The following is a 4,481-nucleotide window of genomic DNA, read 5'->3' as shown; positions in this document are numbered from 1 at the left end:
CAGAGTGACACATTCCTGTGTGAGGGAGTGGGTCCCCCAAACCATGGTGTTAAGAGTTGTCTCTAGGTTCTCTCCAACCTTGGGCCTTTGAGCCTGCCCTATGTGGGAATCATTAAATGCTCTCTTCTGCTGTCTCACTCCTCTCCACTCAGCAGCACACAACATGTACTTAAGAAAGATCTGGATGGGGTCCCCTGTTTTCAGCAGTTCTTTGGGATTGGAAAAAAAATTGAAGGCTGAGTTGAAACTGTTAGTATTTTCTGTGGAATTTTGGGTCTGGCTACCTCCTAGTCTCGTGCATTCCTGTGTACACTCAGTGCTCTCCTCCCTGGAGAAAGACACAGGACTTATTTTGCTTAATATTTGGCCTATAGTGGACACTAAAAAGAAGCTGCCAAACCCCAGTAGAAACTTACTAGAAACCCATCATTGAGAGACTGTACAGTGGGAGCAAAGTGAACACAGAGCAGCTTCCTTGGTGGTGGTGGTGGCAGGAAGACAGAGGGAGAAGAAATCCAGGGTGAGTGTCGTGTTGGGGTGTGGGGCAGAGAGGCAGGAGCTTGACTTTAACAAGTGGCTCAGGATCCTACACAAAGCATCTGGGGGGGGGGGGCTACAATGCAGGGTGAGGTGGGGGGGTGGAGCTTGGCAGTAGGCTGATGAGTGATGTGGGACAAAGAAGGTAACGCGAAATTCTTGCATTAACTCTCAGTACTTGTGAAATTTTACCCTGGCAAAGGACACAGCATCTCGCTAGAAAGGAGACAGAGCAGGAGGTCAGAACTGTGGGATGTGGCTAGCAGTCTACTAGGCTAAATGTAAACGAAAGGAAGCTGTTGACACACACTGGTGTCCAGGAAACTGGTACAGACACAGTGACTTAACAGTGTCTTTGAGAGGAAGCCCAGTGCGACTGCAAAGATACCAGCACAGAGCCTGAGACAAAAATGCTTCGTTTGATTTGGTGTGGAAGAGGAAGGGAACATAGAAGGCTTTTTGTTACAGGACAGTGTAAGATTTTAGATGATCTTCTTTGCAAAAGTGGACTTTTTTTTTTTTTTTCCCTTTTCATGAACAAAACCCTGTCCTTGGAGCAGCCCCCTTCAGCTTCACCTGGCTTGCTCAATCTTGTCACTGCTGCCTACCATTCCTTCTCAGAACCCTTTTTATTCCAGTGTTACTGGAGAAAACGGTGTACCTTGACTGATTTGCCAGGAAAAGGAAGATGAGTTTCCCAGCCTTGCTGGGCCTTCTCTGTGGCTTGCCATTCTCTTCTCCAAGAATTCCCCATCACCTTCCCTACCAGGCCTTTCCAAGGCTTTTTTCCCCCTCTCAAAAACTACACCCCAGTTTTAGAACTCTCTGTAGCAACCTTGAGACTGTTCGATGTGCTCAATATCCCCTCTTTATCTCTCTTTTTCTAATTCCTACCTCCACTTCGTGGTGGCTGGTGTCACCCACAGGTCCCATAGCCTTTATTCGGTGTCCCAACACCTCTTGCCCTTAACACTTTGCTATATGTTTTCAGTCACTGAGGTAGCTTCACCTCTTTAAATGTAAAATTTATCCTAAGAGTAAAATAAAGGAGAGAAATTATTTTCAGTTTGTCATTGCGTAAGTGTAAAATACAAGACTTAAGAAGTTTTGACTCTATATTTTAGATTTTATTCAGTTATAACCAGGAAACAGGAAGCTTAAGAACAGCCTTTAAGAAGTCATCACTTGCATTTAAGTTGTTTCTAGGCCTTTGTTTTGAGACATGAAAATCTTATTATATCAGTTACGTGAGTCCACTTTTTTTTTTTTTGACAGGCAGAGTGGATAGTGAGAGAGAGAGACAGAGAGAAAGGTCTTCCTTTTTTATGTTGGTTCACCCTCCAATGGCCGCCACGGCCCGTGCGCTGCAGCCGGTGCACCGCGCTGATCTGAAGGCAGGAGCCAGGTGCTTCTCCTGGTCTCCCATGCGGGTGCAGGGCCCAAGCACTTGGGCCATCCTCCACTGCCTTCCCAGGCCACAGCAGAGAGCTGGCCTGGAAGAGGAGCAACCGGGAAAGAATCCCGCGCCCTGACTGGGACTAGAAACCGGTGTGCCGGCGCCGCTAGGTGGAGGATTAGCCTAGTGAGCCGCGGCGCCGGCCAGAAAAAGATTTTTAATCTAAACTGGACGTCTCCTAAGGAAAGTAGGTAACTTGCCTTTTGTTACGTTGTGCAATTCCTTGCATAGATTGCATATTAATTTTAGTGTTTAAGTTCATCTAAACATAATCAGTAAAGGCAGAGAGAATATGCCGATTGCAAGAGAATGAACCTGTTCTTACTTGAACAAACACAAACCTGTTTAATTAGAGTGTAATTGACATACAGTAAACTAGCACATATTTAAAGCAGGTAAGCATACCTATATATCTAAAACCATCATCACAAAGTAATGAAATGTATCCTCTTGCCCTGCCCACCACCTCTCACATCTCCCTCTCCTGTTCCCAGGCAACCACTGATACTGACATGCTCTCTATTGCTGAAGATAAATCTGCATTTCATAGAATTTTATATAAACAACCATTCAGTAGGTACTCTTTTTTTTTCCCATCTTGATTCTTTAATGCTGCTTAATAAATGGGATTAAAGGAACAACTGGGAATTCATCCAAGTTGTGTGTATCAACAGTTCATTCCATGTTTTTTTCATGAACTTTTTTAATAGAAAGCTTTTATTTGACAAATAAAAATTTCATAGGCACAACTTTTGGATTATAGCAATTCTTCCCCCCATACCCGCCCTCCTACCCCCAAACTTTTATTCCGTTTTACAGCTAAGTTGTATTCTCTTTTATGGATGGATCTACCAATATTTATCCATTCACCCATTCATTGACTTTAAAAAATTATTCACTTGAAAGGCAGACAGACAGATTCAATCTTCTGTCTGCTGCTCCACTCCCAAAATGCCACAGCAGCCAGGTTTAGGCCAGGCTGAATCCAGGTCTCCCATTTAGGTGGCAGGGGCCCAGGTGCTTGAGCCGTCACCTGCTGCCTCCCTGTTTGTGCATTATCTGGAAGCTGGAATCGGAGTCAGCTGGAACTCAAACCAAGCCACTCTCATATGGCATCCTAAGTGACATCTTAACTGTTGCACCAAATGCTTTTCATTTTTTAGTTAATGTATATATGTGGCATAAGGTATGAGTCAAAATTTATTTTTGTATGCATATGCAATGGCTCTAGCATTTTTTGAAGACGACTTTTTATCTGCTAAATTGCCTGTGCACCTTCATCAAAACTCGCTTGTCCACATATGTGTGCCTGTATTTCTGGACTCAACTCTCCCATTTATCTGTTTGTCTGTATGCCAATACTGCCAATACCATACTGTTGACTGTAACTTTATTATAATTCTTAAAATCAGATTGTGTTAGTACTTCAGCTTCATTCTTTTTAAAAAATATTTATTTATTTATTTGAAAGTCAGAGTTATACAGAGAGAGGAAAGGCAGAGAGAGAGGTCCTCCATCCGATGGTTCACTCCCCAGTTGGCCACAATGGCCAGAGCTGCGCCGATCTGAAGCCAGGATCCAGAGCTTCTTCTGGGAATCCCATGTGGATGCAGGGGCCCAAGGACTTGGGCCATCCTGTACTGCTATCCCAGGCCATAGCAGAGAGCTGGATCGGAAGTGGAGCAGCCGGATTTCGAACCGGTGCCCATATGGGAAGCTAACGCTTCAGGCCAGGGCATTAACCCACTGCACCACTGTGCCAGCCCATTCAGCTTCATTCTTTTTATTATTTTTTTTTTATTTTTGCCAGGCAGAGTTAGACAGTGAGAGAGAGACAGAGTTATAGACAGAGAGAGACAGAGAGAGGTCTTCCTTCCGTTGGTTCACTCCCCTAATGGCTGCCATGGCCAGCCCAGCTTCATTCTTTATCAAAGTGATTCTGTGTCCCTTTATGTTTCTAGAGTTTCAGAATCAGCTTTTACTTTCTACAAAAGCTTTGCGATTTTTACTGTGATCATAATTGCATTGTAGGCCAAACTGGGGCAAACTGACATTCTGACAATATGTCTGACACATATCTGACCCCGTGCACAAGGAATATCTCTCCCATTATTTAGGTATTTAATTTCTCTCAGTCATATTTTGTAGTTATCAGTGTACAGATCTTTCACATCTTTTGTCAAATTTACCTTTGAGCTCGACCCGTGAGGCCCACAAACTGCTGGGATGGTGGAGTGACTACGTTCTTCTGCAAGAAGCACCAGAGACAAGTTCTGGTGAACATGTCCATTTTAACGACCACATACACTTTTTTTTTTTTTTTCCTTGCTGCTGATCCGAAGGCAGGAGCCAGGTGCTTCTCCTGGTCTCCCATGGGGTGCAGGGCCCAAGCACTTGGGCCATCCTCCACTGCACTCCCGGGCCACAGCAGAGGGCTGGCCTGGAAGAGGGGCAACCGGGACAGAATCCGGCGCCCCAACCGGGACTA

This window comes from Oryctolagus cuniculus, chromosome 11 (genome assembly GCF_051225735.1).
Source record: "Oryctolagus cuniculus isolate XC-2025 breed Fujian yellow rabbit chromosome 11, ASM5122573v1, whole genome shotgun sequence".
Taxonomy (NCBI): Eukaryota; Metazoa; Chordata; class Mammalia; order Lagomorpha; family Leporidae; genus Oryctolagus; species Oryctolagus cuniculus.
Note: the sequence above shows the minus strand (reverse complement) of the source record.